Source organism: Aethalodelphis obliquidens, unplaced genomic scaffold (genome assembly GCF_003676395.1).
Source record: "Aethalodelphis obliquidens isolate GAN/ISIS:26980383/991018 unplaced genomic scaffold, ASM367639v1 scaffold32, whole genome shotgun sequence".
NCBI classification, from domain to species: Eukaryota; Metazoa; Chordata; class Mammalia; order Artiodactyla; family Delphinidae; genus Aethalodelphis; species Aethalodelphis obliquidens.
Window position 1 is genome coordinate 5,209,070 of NW_020837976.1, and position 18,547 is coordinate 5,227,616.

Consider the following 18,547-nt stretch of genomic DNA (forward strand, 5'->3'; position numbering starts at 1 on the left):
GCTATATTCCTTTTCTGCTCCTTAACTTTTCTGAGAGAGGAAGAGAGAAGTCTCTGAGATCTGACATATAGCATGCATTACACATTCTGTGTACAGCTAGAGAGGGCTCATCAATCCCACTGCGGTGCTTTAAAATGCAGATTCCAAGGCCCTACCCCAGAAATTCTAAGTAGGTCTAGAATGGAGCCCAGGAATTTGCATTTTAAGCAAATACCCAGGGTTATTCTGATGCAAATCGTCCTTAAAACACACTTCAAGAAACACTGCCCAAGAGTTCCACAGATTACAGATTAAACCCAACACCATGGAATAACAAATCAATGATTTTCAAGAAGCATTTTCCAATAAGGGGCATGACTAGTTTGTTCTCATTTCAGGTTTCTGGTCAAATATCTGCCCAGAGAGGACTTCCATGACGAGCCTGTAGTCACTCTCCAATGCTGCTTTATTCCTTTATAGTAGTTATTGCTATGTAATTATTTTGTATTTATTTATTCATTCATTTATAAATTTTGGGTCTCCTCCTGCTTCCTGGGAGCAGGGGATTGTCTGTATCCTCAGTCCCTAGAACAATACCATACTAGGTACACAATAAAAGAATAATGAAAAAATGAACAAATTTGTGAATGAACAATTCTCTGAAATTCATAAAATCCTTCCATTTTTTTTTACCCAGAATACTACTTAGCAATGAACTCTGTTCATCAAATACATCTTCTGAGGAAGATTCAGGGAAAATACATATGATGCTATTTTGTAAATGACAGATATGAGGCATTGGTATTGTTTGGGAATATCTTTTGAACAATGATAGAATTATGGGGCTTAAAGAAGGCTTCTGCCTTTATCAGTTTCATTGACCCTGGGTAACTGAATTTGTTGAATCTCTGTGCTAAAGGGTAGAGATTGGTAGCATGCAACTGCATCGCACCCTCAAAAGCCACTCACGTACACTCACTGCACCCAGTTAACACATCCAGAGAATTGAAACACTGATATTCCAAAGCTACCTGACTGCCACATAAAGGGGAGCATGCTTTCGACTTTTCCTGGGTGATACCAGTTAAATATTTCCTTTCAATTTTATCTTCCAGTCCTCTCTCTTGAGCTCTTGAGCTCTTGCTCAACTTATCTCTCAAATTTTTTTCCCAAGGTAAACTTTCCCCAAAACTCACAAAATGTTCCAAACCTCAGCATAGGCTTACACGCTGAGAATGTGTTACACGTGAAGCAGGCCTTTTGAAGTCTGATTTCTCAGGATTGATGCTTTATCTTTAAACAGTGAACATGAACATTGGTTCAAAGGACCCCTGACAATCACTTAGGAATACCTCAGACATTTGTGTCTGGGCAAGGTCTCCCCTACACAGGGAACCTTTTGTAAATATTAGTTACTAGAACCGTAACACTAATAGATGTAGTTAATAATTATCACAAAGTGCCAAAACTGCACAGTTTGCTCCCTGATTACAATACTAAATTGCTATTGAGCTGTGGTATTCGCTTCAGGCAATACTAGTAAGAACCCCCCGAAGACCCTGGCTGGCCTTGCTGTTAAAAAATGGAAAATGTTTCACAGCACACCATGCTCAGGCAGCAGGGGGCTTTGCCAGAAAACAAACACAAAACTCAGACAATAGAAGGAAAGTTTTATCAGAGCTGAAGTGTCCTTTCACTTGGGAACTGTCATCTCTCAAAAAGAAAAACATGCACACACTTGATAACGGCTTACAAGGCAAGCCATTACTATGGGCACAGTGACTCACGGTGCAGATAGAGAACACTGCACAGCCAGAGCTCCAAGGCTTTGTTTTATTTGCATCTGATTACGTCTAGAGATAGGCCAAGCCAGCTCTGAAGAGTTGAGGGTCCCTCAGAATGTGAGCAGGCTTCTCTCCCTGTGAATGGGGAGGGAATTTTCCTTTCCCACATACCCTCTCCTCTCTGCTTGACAGGTCAAGTGGCCTGGACAATAGGGCAAAGCTACTGAGAGCAAAACTGCCATTGAATGGAGAGGTGTCATTAACTCCAGGACCTCACATTCAAAAGCAGACACAACGTGGGCACTTGTCACAGGGCAGCACACAACAACCCACCCCTCATTCACCCACATGCTGCCATCCCACCTCCATACTGGTGATTTCAGAGGCCCACGGTGGGCAAATGAGTACTTAGCAATCAATGTGCAGGTATATCTGCCCCATGTGTGCAAACAGGAGACGGGTTTGCCCAGTCCAGGGATACAGAAACATATTGGGCTACACCCACCACTGAGGCTGGACCCAGTATATGCTGCCTTACAGGAATCAAGGCTCCTGAAGGCAGCAAGGTAACAAGAAGAACAGTGGCTATTAAGCAACTAATTAAAAGAGATTCAGGGAGAAGGATGTCACTTGTGCCTTGGCCCCGTCAGGCCAGGCAAACCAGGAAAGAGCCAGCCAATTAAGAGGTTAAGAGAGGTTACATTGGGAGTTGCCTGCAGCCCTCTTAGCAGCTGCAGCGTCTCTGATCTGTGCAGGCAGACACAGTAATGGATGTTCCTGGCACGGAGGAGACAGTGAACAGTCACTCCATTTCTTCTCCCCATGCAGCCAGTCTACCTAGTCCAGATTAGCAAGGTGTGCTGGGATGGGTCCATTTCCCAGTCCAGGACACCTGGGTGTGAGCTTGGAACAAAATGGGCAATTCAAGCCACTGTGTCACCTATAACAATAAAAATTCCCAGGTGAACTAGGGGTGGGAGGTGGGGGGAGAGGATGTCTATCCTGCAGAGTCTAAGAAAGAGGTCCGAGAGTGTTGACTCTTGGTAAACCCGATGGATATCAAACATAAAGGACTTTATTTTTTTTTAAGTCTTTCTATGCTCTTTATTTCCAAAAATGTACTGTTCGTTGAAATTTTTTTCACATGTCGGTCTACACTTTATGAATTCCTCAAGAAGAAGTAAGGTTCTTATTCATTTCTACCATTTACAAAGCTGTGTGACTTTGGGCAAGTTACAACCCACTCTATGCATTAAGTGGGGGTTATACTAATGCATGTGAAATCTCTTAGCACAAGTGCCTGGTACAAAATAAGCCTCCAGTAAATGTTAGCTGCTGGTGTTACTATTACTAACATTATTATTATCACTATGGTCTTCTATCTTCTATCCTCAGAATCTAGCACAAAAGATGCTCAGAGTTGGTGGCATGACCAGCTGATCGACTGAATGAATGACTGAGTGGATGGATGCCTTAGGTGGCAGGCAGCTCTTTCTCCTGAGATACTCTGTCCCAATCATCACTCTCCTGATGCCAGGAAATAAGGAGGTCTTGGTCACATCATTTTATCTGCTATATTCTGGACCTCACAAGCCTCAATGTCAGCTGTCAAACACAGCCTCGTGAAAAAGGATCACAACGCAGGTTTGATTTTTTTAGACTCTTATTTTCCACTCTAATGAGCCTGTGATTTTCAAAGGAACAACCAAGCCAAGTAGCTCCTGACGATTATTTTCAAGAAAGCCCATATTGGGATGGAGGTTTGGGGTAGAAGGAGCACATGTAAGCAGTACTACCTATGGATCCTCCCAAAAAAAAAACCCAAGAAGAGAAGAAACCAATAGACAGTTGGGTGTCTATATACAAGGCCCCATCTCAGAACAGATCCCTGAGTTCAAGCTAATAGCACTTCAGCAAAGTGATTTAATGAAGGCAGTAAGAGTATAAACTCTGGAACTGTGCAATCTACATTCTAATTCAAATTTCAACACAAATTACTGAAGCTCCCTGGGCCTCACATTCTTCATCTGTAAGGGGGTCTTAGTCCATTCCAGCTTCTATAACCAAGAACCATAGACTAGATGGCTTATTTCTGACGTTTATCAGAAATTTACTTCTCACAGTTCGGGAGGCTGGAAGTCCAAGGCCAGGGTGCCAGCATGGTTGAGTTCTGATGAGAGCCCTCTTCTGGGCTGCAAACTTGTATCCTCACCCTGCGAGCTCTCTGGGGTCTCTTTTATGACAGCAGTAATCACAACCATAAGGACTCTGCCCTCATGACCTAATCACCTCCCAAGGGCCTCATCTCCTAATCCCATCACATTGGGGGTTAGGATTTCAACATACGAAATTGGGGGTGGGGCATAAACGTTCAGCCTCTAACAAATGGAGTATGAAAAGGGGAAAAGAGTAACACTGCAGTGGAGTAATCTGACAGACACCCATCTTAAGCAAGTGGTCACCAATGATGTCATATTAATCTCATAAATCCCTCAGTATAAGGCACTGAGGGCACTCCTATTCATTGGACAGCTTTGAAGAAGTTTAAATAAAAGGATGCCTATAGAGAATTTAGGGCAGAGCCCATCACACAGAAAGTCTGGGTATTTTTTAATCTAATTGATCACTCTCCACACTGAGTTCTAAGCAAACTGAGATGCAGACTCAGACCTCCAAATGCGTCCAAATACTATTTTTGCAAATGGTGAAACTGGATTAGGGAAGCCTGCTTGATTCACAGCCAAATCGGGCTTTCTACTGCTCGTAGCTTGAAGCCAACCGACATCTTGAGATCCAAAAGGGAGAATAATATTTACTATTTCAGCAACACAGGAACATACCTTTCTCCTCCTTCCATTGGTAATAACAGGATAGGTCCCTAGTGTTCCGTCTCCCTCTGCTGTCCTCCTACTCATTGCAGTAGGCAGTCAAGCTGAGCCTTCCCCATCTTAACCTAGTTTTTAAGCTGAATCCATCCCTCCTCTTTCACGTGTAGGACTAAATCCCAGAGCCTTCTTTCCTTTTCTTTTCCCTTTTCTCTCTAGCCCAGATATTTATCTTTCTTACATATTCTTGCATATTTTCTTGGAGCCCCCATAAAAAGAAATAAAGTCAAGGATTTCTTGGTCAGTCTGAAAACAAAGCATCCACTGCTCAAACTAATCTTGTCTAGCCTCTGTTTCCTAAACTGGATAATCCTGCATCAGGAAATACCTCCCCACAAGACAACAATTAACCCAGGACTACATACAATCTATTGTTTCACCACTTATTCCCAATTAGTGTGCCTCCCCCTCCCTATCTCTTCTCTCTTATCCTTCCATAAACTTCCCAGGAACTTTCCCTGGAGGGATAAACAACAGCTGCATTCCCACCTACAATTTCTGTGCTACCCCGAAACTCATCTAATTCTGATTAAAATTTTCAGTTCTCATCTCCCTAGTCTTCCAATATCAAATCCATCCAAAAAAGTCTAGCATGGCCATCCCAGTCTCCAGGCTTCCCCACAGCTTTTATTTTGACTCCTCCATGGCATTAAGAAGCCTCTCACAATAAGGGCTTCTGGCTCCCTGGGGGTTCTCCCCATCTTGCCCATCCTCCTCTGTTGAATATCTTTGTACCCTGGTCACTTTTCTGATGTAGTAACTCTCTTAGTCCCCCTGTAACAAGCAATATGCATGGCTATGTTTCCTTTCCCCCTTTTTAACAGTCTAGCCTGGTATTTCAGGTGCTTGCCAACATCTTTGAACAAGACCCAATGTGTTTCTTTTAAAACAGTCAAGGACGCAGACATTTCAGAAAACTAGGAGACATAGAGACCACAGACCAGTCTCTATAGGTCTGAACCACTGACTGACTCAGAGACCAGTCAATACATGGTTTGTTACCACCATTTGTCCTTGACTCTACACAGACTACTCAACATTTCAATATTACTCACGGGTTTTGGCCTTTTGCTTGTGACATGAATGCTTTCAAACACCCACACAGTCTGAACTCCCTGTTCTTTGAGGGGAGCAGGCATGGAGGCCTGGTCTACATACAATCAACCACTGCTACAAAGCAGAGCAGCAGGTGGGTGTGCTTTGGTCCTCTTAATAAAATTTCTTGGGCTAGAAATGATTAGCAATGATGACAGTCAATCATTTGAGGTAGGTTTTATAGACTGACCTCAAAGATCAAACTACCACAGTTTTTGAATACATGGCCAACATTATATAGTTTATATGTTGTAATGATATAAAATTTCTCTTCTGGGAAAAATACACACAGATTTTGATGCGACTTAACTTGAGAACAATAGCTACCTCTCCCAGTGTAGCACTTCTTTTTTTCTCCACAAAAAAGGGATGACTGAATCATCAAATATATGGTGGGAATTAGGGGGGTATCAAGCCTGCAGAGGAGAATTTGAAAACAACTAAACAACTGGCCTCCAGGATCTCAACATCTTTCCTCCTTTCAGATCTCTCTTACCTGGCCTCCAAGATCCCAATCTTTCCTTATGATCTAGTAGATCTCATTTTCCCTTTCCTATCTCTGTAGCTTAAGCTGTTCAACCTCAATCTTTTTTTTAAGGAAATTCTTCTTTTCTTCCGTGAGTCTAATCAAAATGGCTATTGTTCCTACTTCAGATGAAAGCCTCTGCTTTGAATCCTACCCAGTTCCTCCAGGAGAGTCTCAGCAAACCTGATTCCCAGAGATCTACATAAGGTTTTTTAATTTTTTCTTATTAAAAAGATGAGATTACAATAATTATATTAATTCCATTGAGTTTTTCTTCCACCTAATTTAAGAGGATGACCTCCCATTCCTCTTTACAGATCAACTAACAAAATTCTGCCCGTGTCTGAACTACACAGGCTGGGCTCATGAACTCTACAACCATAACAGGAGGTTACCTTCTTAACAAAAGAAAGTCAATTTCAGACCAAGCTGGGTAAGGAAGGCACACTGGCTTCAACAGCTCATGAACAAACCCCATGATACCAAGGGGATGGTCTTGCCACTGCCCCCACTTTGACCCTAGAACTGGTTACAGGGCAAAACAAGTTAAAGAACAGGATCTGAGATAGCCAATCAACGACTGTTCCCAATCCCTTTACAATTTAAAGGCAGGAACCATACACACCAGTGTTCCAAAATCCTGGCCTGCAGAGAAACATGTCAAGAGAACAAAGATGTTTCCATTTATCAATGCCAAAAAACCTGTACAAACCCAAAGATGCTTTTATTTTATACCTAGTGCAGCTGCTAAGGTCAAAAACAGCAACCCAGCTACCATAGCTTGTGCCTGATAAAAATAGCCACACAGCTGTGACTACCAGCAGTAAAGATGTCACAGATAGTAAACAGAAACCTGAGAGACCCACTCTTTCCAAAGACCTCTTCCAGACCGCACCAGCATCCTTAATCTCCTTGAGCAGTATTTAGGTTCCTGAATGGATGTCCAGTATCCGTTCTTGAAGTTTCCAGACTTTACATCCTACATAGCGATTTGTGGAGGCTACTAACTTGCACATCCTCTCTATTCTGAGATCTAAATCAATGTAAGAGTCAAAGATGAAAATACCAATAATTTTACAGTACAAAGAATGAGGCAGCCCAATATTTACTAAAAAGGAGCAAGCTCCAATACACAGTTAAATTTTAAAAGCTAGGTGTATAATTGTACATGGTATATGTCACCCTTATGTATGCATGTACGTACACATGACCAGAGACCAAAACAGGCTTTCTACACCATCCCATGAAGTCTGTATTTTAGACTCTTTACATGGGAAATTTGGGACAACAGAGTAGGTAATTTACTAGGCAGTCACTTAAAAAACTATGGCTCAATTCACCCCGTTGAGCACAAAGTCCAGAATTAAGAGAAGCCATACATATGTAGCCACCTGTAAGCTACGTGAAATAGCTTCCATTAGTGAAAGAGTGGATATTACACCCTTGCTATCTGACCATTCACATGTATCTATTATTCCTATGGAAACCCACTAGTGAGAGGGATGGAGAGGAGACAAGGTTACTTCCCAATACTACTACTTGCTACCTAGGGGAGCTAAACAGGTGTGTAATAACAGATATGAACTTAGTTGGTACAAACTAGTCCTTGACACAAGGAGCCAGGTACAGGCATCTCTGAACAAGCATGGTGGTTCAACTGATGCCTAGCTATACAGTCTAACCCAGGGATGGGTGAATTTTTTCTTAAAGATCCAGGTAATAAATAATTTAGGCCTTATGGGGCATTCAGCCCGTCACAACTACTCAACACTGTCATTATAGGGTAAAAGTAGCCACAGATAATACATACACGAATGGGTGTCGTTCTACTACAATTAAACTTGATTTACAAAAACAGAAAAGCAATAGTTTGCTGACCCATGGTCTAACCTGTAAAGCAAGGCAACATCCCTTCTTAACCAAAGTAATTTGGTGCAAAAATACAAAAAAATAAAATTGCCATAGCCTGGGCCCTCACCATCTCTTACCCAGACTACTGTAGTAACTTCTAACTGATTTCTGGCTTGCTTTTTACCTACTCTGATTTATCTTATGCACTCCACCATAGTTTTATCTCCAAAATTCAATTCTGATTACATGACTACCCTGCATAAACACTTCCCATGTCTCATAGTCTCTTCAAGAATGAAATTCAATCTCTTCATCATGGCTTAGAAAACAATCCCTGTCTGGTTCCAACCCACTCATAAAGTCTTTCCTCCATATGCTAACCTGCAGCTCTATTGAAGTGGCAAACATTCTCTAGATATGCCAGACTCTACTACTCTCCAAATCTTTTCCCATACTACATTAGTCAGAGTAATTAATGCCAACTACCACAACAGACAGGCTTAATACAGTAAAATGTTTCTCTCTCTGATGAAGCAGGATGCCGGTCTGAGGAGGCTCTTCTCCGTCCAGTGACTTAGAGATCCCAGGTTACTCCATCTTGTGACTCATCCATTCCAACACGTTACTACCAAGTATGTGGCAGCAGGAGAAAAGAGAAACAGAAGAGGCACCACAAGTCTTAGGTGCCTAGCATCATTTCTGCTTGCAATCTCATTCACTATGATTCAGTCACATGAATCCAATCCAACTGAAAGCAATCTGAGAAACACAGGGTAGCACAGGACAGTTAGTGAGTACAATTTGTCTCTGCCATGTATATATCATGTCCTTTGCTTAGATATCTTTTCACTTCTTCTCTTCCTAGTACACACCATCTCATCTTCCAGGCTCTGATCAAATGTCACCTTCCTCACCTCTTAAGACAATATTTCCCATCTCCTGTGCTCCCATAAGTAATATAAATATCTACTGTGTGTGTATCATCCTACTTTACAATTATTTGTCTACACATTTAACTCCAATTCAGAAGATAAGATTACCTTTCATCAGTGACTTCCCAGCACCATGCCAGGCACCTGTAACACACATACTTAATATATGAATGAATGAATGAACCCACCAAGATGGGCTCCAGAAACATTTTCCCATGGAAACAAAAAGAAAGCAAAGAAAATTTACTTTCTCACAAGTCCTTGTCATGGGTCTGAGTTACTAGTTAAGTACAAAACTGCCTATGGTAAATGAGCTCTCATAAGGATGATTCCTGGACCAAATTCATTATAGTTGAAGATATCTAAAAGAGCCACATGATTATAGTGTACCCTATAAAGTTTAAAATAATATAGTATTTTGGCTCTGGAACTGGAAGACTTGACAAGTTTCCAGCTGGGAACAGGAGCTGCTGTTGAGACTCACTGTCCTAGGGCTTTCCTCTGAGAAAACGGGAGAAGCAGATGGGTGGTGCCAATATTTCCAGGCAGCCAGCCAAGTTAGTAATCCAGGCATGTGTGTGTTGTGAGACACACTGTCCTTCTCTCAAAGCTGACATTCGAGTCCCCTCCCGTGTCTAATCAGGTGTTTCTTATATCTCTAAAATAAAGACCAAATTCAGAAAAAGACAGTGGAGTCCATCCTATTTCCAAAGCAGAGAAATGTTGGGAACTGGAAGTCTCTGCCTTGCATTTTTGGTAGCCTGCTGCATTCTGATTGAAGTTAGGTAACCATAACAAAAAGCAAAACGAATGACTTCAGTGAAAAGTTTGCCCGGGGCAAAGCCAAGAGGTATAATATTTCTCTTGGATTACAATCAACCGAAGCACTTAAACTGAGGTCGGTATTGTTCAGAATTCAGGAGATAAGTGTAATACATTTAAGACTTTTTAAGTTTTTTTCCAAGTTTTTGATATTACAGTTGAACAGTTTGCTTGGCTGGCTTCTATACCCCCTACCCCAAAGAATTCATTAAGGAATCTTAGTCATGAATTTGGGTCTAGTGTAAAACAGCTGCCTTAATATCAGTGCTCCGTGGTTTATAAGCTCACCATTTTGCTGGGAGGATCTAGAATCATATTAGCTGTGACTCTGCTAAACACATCTCTCAATGAAACCCTGACATTAGCACCAAAAATTTCAGCCAGCTGACTAGCTGTGGGCAACATCTCATCTCGCTGACAAAATCTGCCATCAGCCTCGATTAGTTTGGAGAGCCTGTCTCATCAGAAAAGCTCCATGACAAATCTACTTCTGGTGCCGACATTAAGGCGCTGCCATCAGGACAAAGGTCAAAACACATTTGAGTTCTGGACTCGTGTGAAAACTTATTACTGAAGTAGACTCCTTGCTGAAGGACAGGAGATGCCCTGCACTGAGAGTGAAAATTGGCTGCGTGGGGAAAGCTTCAAAGCCATTTCGGCCGTTAAAATGTGACTGCACATATCAGGAAAACAGGAGGGGTTGAAGCAGAGTGTGGCGATGCCATGGGGAGCTGGTAAAGAACTTGCTCGAGAAAATGGCCCAGTGACCATGTATTCATTCTTGGGAGCAAGAAGCATTGGGGCCAGAGCCTCATTACAGATAGGCTGTTTAACACAGCAGTTATTGGTGTATTTATAACATTTAGACTGATTTTATGTCAAAAATTAGTAATACCAAAGTGAAATGCTGCTCTGAGATGTGCTAAAGCTTGCTACCCAGAAGGAAAATAAAGATTCTGTAACACTTTAAATCTGTTCATCAGAGTGAGAAATAGAAGCTGCTGGAAAGCTCTGTAAAACGAGAGAAGGCTCAACTGCTCCCAGATATGATAAGAATGGCTTATCCAATGCAGCAGTTCTTGGGATGTGGTCCCCGAGTCAGCAGCATCACCATCACTCACAAACTTCTTAGAAATGCAGAATCTCTGGCCACAGCCCAGACCTGCTGATCCAGAATCTCTGGCAGTAGGACCCAGCAATCTGTGTTTTAAGGAGCCTCGGGGTGGTTCTGATGCTCAAGTCAGAGAACCATTGCTCTGGAGAAGAGAGAGGGATCTTCACAGTCAGCTCCTAACTCAGCCACCCATTCAACAGGTGACCTTACGGAAGTCACTTAACATTGCTGTCCTTCCATCGCATTCCATCTAGAACAGCGGTCCCCAACCTTTTTGGTACCAGGGACCGGTTTCGTGGCAGACAATTTTTCCATGGACGGTGTGGGGGGATGTTTTCGGGATGATTCAAGCGCATTACATTTATCGTGCACTTTATTTCTATTATTATTACATTGTAATATATAATGAAATAATTATACAACTCACCATCATGCTGACAGCAGATGGAGCTCAGGCGGTAATGCGAGCAATGGGGAGCAGCTGTAAATACAGATGAAGCTTCACTCACTCACCTGCTGCTCACCTCCTGCTGTGCGGCCCGTTTCCGTTAACAGGCCACGGACCAGTATCAGTCCATGGCCCAGGGGTTGGGGACCCCTGATCTAGAAAGCAGTCATTTCAACCACTGTCGTCTAAACCTGCTACTTCCCTCCATGCCCCTGGCTAGATAGTCAGAACACCTTTGTTTCTTCTGCAAAGGCTCTGGAGTTGCCAAGATATATTCAGACCTCATTTTGTGTAAATCTATGTCCTCTGAGGAACTAAGAAGAACATTTTTTTTTTTAATTTGCCCTGGGTTTGGAGGTGGAAAAGACTAAAATATTCCAGACCAGAGTCTGTCTAGATCAAGGATTGACCAAATCTGGCTAGATGCCTATTTTTGTAAATGACCTCTTATTGGCGCATAGCCACGCCCACTCACTACACACCCTCAGGAGCTACTTTCCAGCTGCAACAGCAGAGTTGAGGAGTTGTGACAGAGACCCAATGGCCTGCAAGGCCTAAAATGTTTACTCTCTGTCCTTTTACCGAAAACATTTTCAGACCACTGGTCCAGATACATAATCAGCCCACATTGAAGCAGGAGAAGAGGAGATGACAGTTATGGGGTTGTGAACTGGGGAGGAGCAGGGGCTTCAGGGTTGATAGCAGAGGGGTCTCCGCCGGACAGTTCTCAGGTGACTGAGAGCCCCAGGCCTGACTCTAGGGACAGGTGCAGGGCCTCCAAAAGACAGCTGACTTATAAAAAGCCCCTCTGGTGATTCCACACAAACTAGTCCACAGACCACACGTTGAGAAATGGGGAATGATCTGGCTCTTCAGATGCATGAAGGCATAAACCCTGGTACTCTTAGAAAGTTCACCAAATAAAAATCTGGTTTAAATCCTCAGTTGCAGCTCTGATGTTTTTGCACTTTCTAACAAATTTGGCAGAGGGTGGGAGGATAAATTTAAACTTCCAGGCTTGTTTAATTAATTTAGCTTGGAATGTGTGTGGTTGCTTATTTAATCTTCAAATTTATACTGCTAATACTCTAATTCCATACCTGTAAAAGACAATTTTAAATTTATATAGAACTCCACTTCCAGTAGACCAGAGAGCTCAATGAAGTTTTAACTGGTATCATCACATAAACAAATGCTTGTTCCAAATGTAGCCTTCAGGCATTTTGGAATTAGGAAGTTCTAATCCCTCAAAAAAGCAGATGGGCGGAGAGCTTGCACATGTCAAGGGAATTTTCAGGATATAGTGAGAAGACTAATTGATACTTCTAAGACGACAAAGGAAATTTTGAAAATTGTCAACTTTACAAACAAATGCAAAATTTTTTAGAATTCTAGAAGAATTCTAAAAAGGACTTAAACAAAACAAAAAGAACTTTTGTTCCAAATCTTAGATATTTTTAATGTCTTCTTTTTATTACAAAAACTACATAACCCCATTGTAGAAAATGTATAAAATAAAGAAAATCCACCCATGGTCCCTAACAGAATTACTAACACACATCCTAACACAACCACTGTTACTAAAAAAAGAAAACTCTTGAAACTTAAAATTAGAAAGAATCTTTTTTTCTGATATGGAAGTAACTTGTTTCTAAATTGTTGAAAAGCTAGTAAGAACTTCAAAGGCCAGTGATAACAGGGAACCAGTACCCAACTAAGTATTAGTCCCTCATGGTATCATCAACATACTCTCCACAAAGCCTTCTCCTACCTCAGCCTTCAAGATTTATCCCCAGTCCTTTTCTTCCATTCTGTTCCTTCCCCCAATTTCTCTTTCTCTCTTGCTTTCTTAATTAGTAGTAATACAGTATTAATTACTGCTAATCCTATTCTGGGCACTTTACACGGATTATTTCATTTCATTTTCATAAGAATCCTGCAAGTAGATACTATGATACCCTCATACTACCCATGAGAATCTGGGGACTTAGAGAAGTAGTGTGGTGGATTGTTGCTATTACGGTCTTAAATTAGGTCACAACTCCCTATATGCATGCCTGTTCAAGAACTAGAGCTTATGCTCTAGTCCCTAAGCCTTAAATTGGGGCTTGGTCACATGACTTGTTTTAGTCAGTGGGACAAAAGCAAATATGATACAAGTCAAGGTTTGAAATATTCTTGCTCCTTGGAACTTACCCTCTCTTGCTGCTGGGAACTTTCGGTCACTGTATGAAGAAACCCAGGCTAGTCTGTTAGATGAAGAGAGATTACGTGGAGATTACATCCAAGACCCCAGACATATAAGTGAACCCAGCCAATATTATGAGGAACACACATAAGCTGTCCCAGCTAAGCCCAGTAGAATTGTCAACCCATCAAATCATGAGCAAATACATGATGATATTTTTAAGCCACAAAATTTGGGGATAGTCTATAACACAGCCCAAGCTAACTGACACAAAATATTTTGCCCAAAGTCACACAGGCAGGACAAAGATTCAAACAGATGGTCTTGACTCTATAGCCCAAATACTTAACCCCATGTTATACTGTGAAACTCCCAAGAACCTAGTCGGCACCACTGGGTAAAGTTAATGCTTAATGGTGATACAGTATCCCCTTAAAAATAACCAGAAAGATGAGTTATCTGTCAAGCTGGGCACAAAGATGGGCCCTTTCCACATGTTGCCAGTAGCAGCTTATTTCTACATTCAGACCAGAGGCACCTGGGAAATAATTAGGTCCTGTGTTGCTGTCCTCCCATAACAAATTTGAGGGCAACTCTTTATTTTTGCTAAAGTTAAACAGTTTGTGGCACACACGTTACTTAACACTTTTCTAGGAATAGAAATGTATTTACTTTTAATCAGTTGGGGACTCATTAGTGAGGCTGTCTTTATCTCCCTGAGCTTTTGCCTTCTTTGCTTAGTTTTTTTTTTTTTCAGCCCTGTATTAGTGTTTTGTTTGTTTTCTACAGAACTCTCAGAAATAAATTCTAATGGGCTGAACAAATCAGGAGGAGAGTAATGTCAAATGCAACGTAAGAGCTAACCCTTATGACCTACCTCTTTTCACAATCCTTCCCTAGGCCTAACAGAAATGAATAACTGATTATTAAAAATAAAAGGCAGTTATTCAACTAATCGAGCTATACGAAGCACTAATCTGGTGCAGACCTACTAATGAACAATTCTGGTGAAGAATATATACCAAAGCATTTCACAGGAAGCTTTTAAAATATTTTTGACAGTAATAGACTCTTAAAAGATTTGCAGATGTATGACTAAAGTAAATAAAATATTTTGATGCATAATAAACAAAGGTCATATAAAAAGCATATTTGGGATACCAAATTTGAGAACAATTTTCACTACAGTTGAAGAACTACTTCTAATATTTTCCTCTTATTTTCTCCACTTGTAAAATGGGCCCTGCAGCCTTTCTTTTGTGGAATGATCAGTAACAGTGTTTCAGATAGCATGGCTTAGAAAAAGTATTTCTTTGAAATTCCAATGGTTCTTAAGCAGTTATGAATTCAGGGTCTGCCCAGAATCCTACCATCTACCTTGCCACACACAAACACTTTCAGCGGCATCTGTCACCTGCACAGAGAGCTCCCCTTGGCCCCTGCCTGATCAGAGAGGCAATTCTGGTGGTACGTTTGAGGCCTTTCCCATCAGCAAATAAAGCGTGGACATAGTCTGTAGCTCTGGGCTCATCTGGTGTGCCTTGAGGCAACCAGGCACTTTGGGGAACATCTGGCGAAGCTTCCTCTGCTTACCCCCTCTGTATATGCCCTAACTAGCCCTTTTGCCCTGGTTTCTGGTGTCCAGTTTTCCCTCTAGATCCCAGGGAGGAACTAGAACCTACCCCTTCACTGCAAATAGCAGGCTGAAGTCTGACCCTCTTACTGGGTTCTTGCAGCCTCGAGCTGGTCCCCATCTTCTTATTCACATATAATCTCTGATCTCCTTCTGGGATGATCTAGATGGGTTCCCATCAGATGGTTAAGAGATGAGTCTCTCATCTCTCAGAAGTCTTTCTTTTTCCATCAAACCCTTCTCCCCCACCTTGGATTTTAATGTGCTCCTACCAAGGACTTAAGTATGTCCCACCCATTGGGATTCAGTATCCTGGATAGTCAGTCATTCCCTGGGAGGAAAATTGGGGCTGGACCCATACAAATTTCCCCTGACCTCTTCCATACACTGGTTCCAGTGGTTCCAGCCTCATCCACTCCCACGTGGCTGAGAGGTGGAAATGTTACACCATTTAAGGGGGAGAAACCTGTTCAGAAACCCTAAGAACTATAAGGATTGTCTAATGCAAGTGAACCACCTCCAGACTGTCAACAAAAAGAAAAGAGTATTATTTACCCCTTGTTTCTTTATCCTAATTTTCTCTGTCACTTCCCAAGGAGAAAAGGCTATTTGGATGAGGAAGAAACTTACTTTTTCTCTTGACAATTTTTCTTCTGACAGTCCTTGCCAATCATGTGTTTCTTTGCATCTATATATTATACAGATCTTTCCCTCTCTCTCTCTCTCTCTCTCTCTGTGTGTGTGTGTGTGTGTGTGTGTGTGTGTCCCCAGTAAACAAGAGAAGGTAGGGGCCTGGATTAAAATCTGCATTGTATTTAATCATAAAACTGCATTGTTTGCATTCCCTTCCATCACTTGTGCATCTAAACGAGATGGGTACCTTTCACTGGTTTACTCTTCAAACTGTTATCTCATAATCAGATTGTACATCTTTTAAAAGAGGATAGTTGAGTCATTAAGGATAAATCCATTTTTCTTACCCCATTTTCTACCTTTCCCAGTCTCATTCGGAAATGGAAGATGGATGAGATCAGCTTGGTCACTGAACTGCCTGGTCCTATCAACTGTGCTTTGTGCATTTTCCCTACAAAGTAGGTATGCAGATTCTTTACACCTTAAAACCCAGAATCTGATACCTATTTCTCAACCATAACCTATAAAATACTCAAAACACCATCATCTTGTCTTCTCACTCAAGCATACCTTGGCACTAGCAGAAACTCTCTCTTAGAGACAAATTTTCCTTTAAGCTCAATTTACATGGAATGAAGAGCCTTAGGCAGAGGGCTGTTGGAATTCATTCAGTACCATGTTTGCCTGCAAAAGGGCATTTACACTTGACATTTTTGAAGATACTCATTTTACAACCCAATTTTCGCACTCAAATAATCACCATCTGTGTTGTCCAGTTTAAAATGATCATAGAAAGCAAGTTGTTTTTCTCTGCATTTAGTTGTTTTGTTTGTTTCTTACGTTTTGTTCTAATTGATGGGAACATAATTAAACTTAGGCCTTCATTTCTAAGTACTGCTGATTTATACAAAAAGAGGGAGGGAGGGATAAAGGGAAGGAGGAAGGGAGGGAGGGAAGAAGGACACCTGGTAAAGAGTAAAATGCACTAAGCCCTAGCAAGCTTTTTCTCATAGAATATTATCATTATTTCTGTTGTGTTACTATACCACTTTTGTATGCATTGCACCATAATCTACCAAGTCAGAAAGAGAATCAATCTTTATCCCAATTTGAGATTCTTTACTGCCTGAGAGTCAACTTAGTCTACATATTACATTTAGTTTATAACTCAGTACACTTTAAAAATACTCTACTAGCATGTTGATTTTTGTAACATTCCTAAGTTCTCCCAATCTGAGGAAGACATCTCCAAATGAAGCAACAGATATCCTAGAAGACTGTATGTAGAGTCCTGAATTTCTCCTTTTGTGACACTCATCACATGTAAAATTATTTGTTCTTTCTACCTGTTAAGTTGTATTATAGCACGTGCCATGTCTGTTTTATTTCCTTCTGGAGGTACAGGGCTGCCTCACTTTATGTTTTACACTTTCAATGTGCCGTAAAAGCATTTATTAATTGAATTAAATCAATGAATGAATGTTGATTCCTCTTCCTTTTCTTTCATAAAAGGAAATCTGAGCCCATCATGCCAAAAAAATCTCCATCACATGAATTATTATCCCTCAAAGTCCACAAAAGGAGAACACACAAAATATTTTGTACAAAAGAAGTCAGAATGGTTTCCTGAAAAATACATGTTTCATATTAAAGGTCATACTGAAAAAAAAAAGCATAAAAGTCGGGGGGGGTGGGGACTGATATTCCAAGCCATTACAGAATTTCTTGAAACTTTTCTGTCTCAGCTAGTCTGATAGTATTTAATAAGCTCAGTCTGGTCAAAAACATTCTTCAATGATTTTGTGTTTATTTTAAGATGGTGCTAACACAAGCTGAAGAGAAAAGAGCAAATATAAAATTCAGTCTATTACCACTCTGCATGAAGTGTTCACAGGACGCGGTGACCACTCCACAGTAAACAGATATCACACCAAGGCAGGCAAGACGGAGACGGAAACCATATGGATTGGTAGTAGAATAACACAGTTTATCTCCGCAGGTGAGAGGAAGTGCCGATGGGGGTAAATACTGTATGCCACTAGATTTAAACCAAATACATATTAAGAGCTCTGTTTTGATCTTTGTTGGAAGAAAAACAAAGATGTTGGACAACTGGAATAAGTAAGCACCTCTCTGTTCTCCGAGGGGGAGCATACTGCTCCATTTTGATAGACTCCTGTAGGAGCACATCTGGAGAAGCAGAGCAGTTTAACATCTGTGCTTCTGAAAATTAGAGTTATTGTTGAAAACACTCAGTGACCATGCATGGGTTTCTATTAACAAACCACATGACTTATTGAACTATTATTTTTATTATCTTTTACCTAGGTCAAGACTTCCCTCCCAAACGCAAACTCTGGTGATATCAGGCCTCTAAGTAGTACTGGCACAGGTACCAGCTAAATCTGGAAAAGTATAAAATATTCAGAGGAACTGGAATTTGTAGCATTCCTTCATAAGACAAAAGCAAATGCCTCACGTTGCAAAGTTTGGGCCCATACTGTACTAATTCCATACAGACATTCTACACATGGACTCACAATGTCAACCTCTGCAACAACACAGACATCAGAAAAAATGCATGGATGCACTAGGATTTTAAAATACAAATTCTTACCATGAAGAAGGTATCCATTTGCCAGTTTTTATCTGCCATT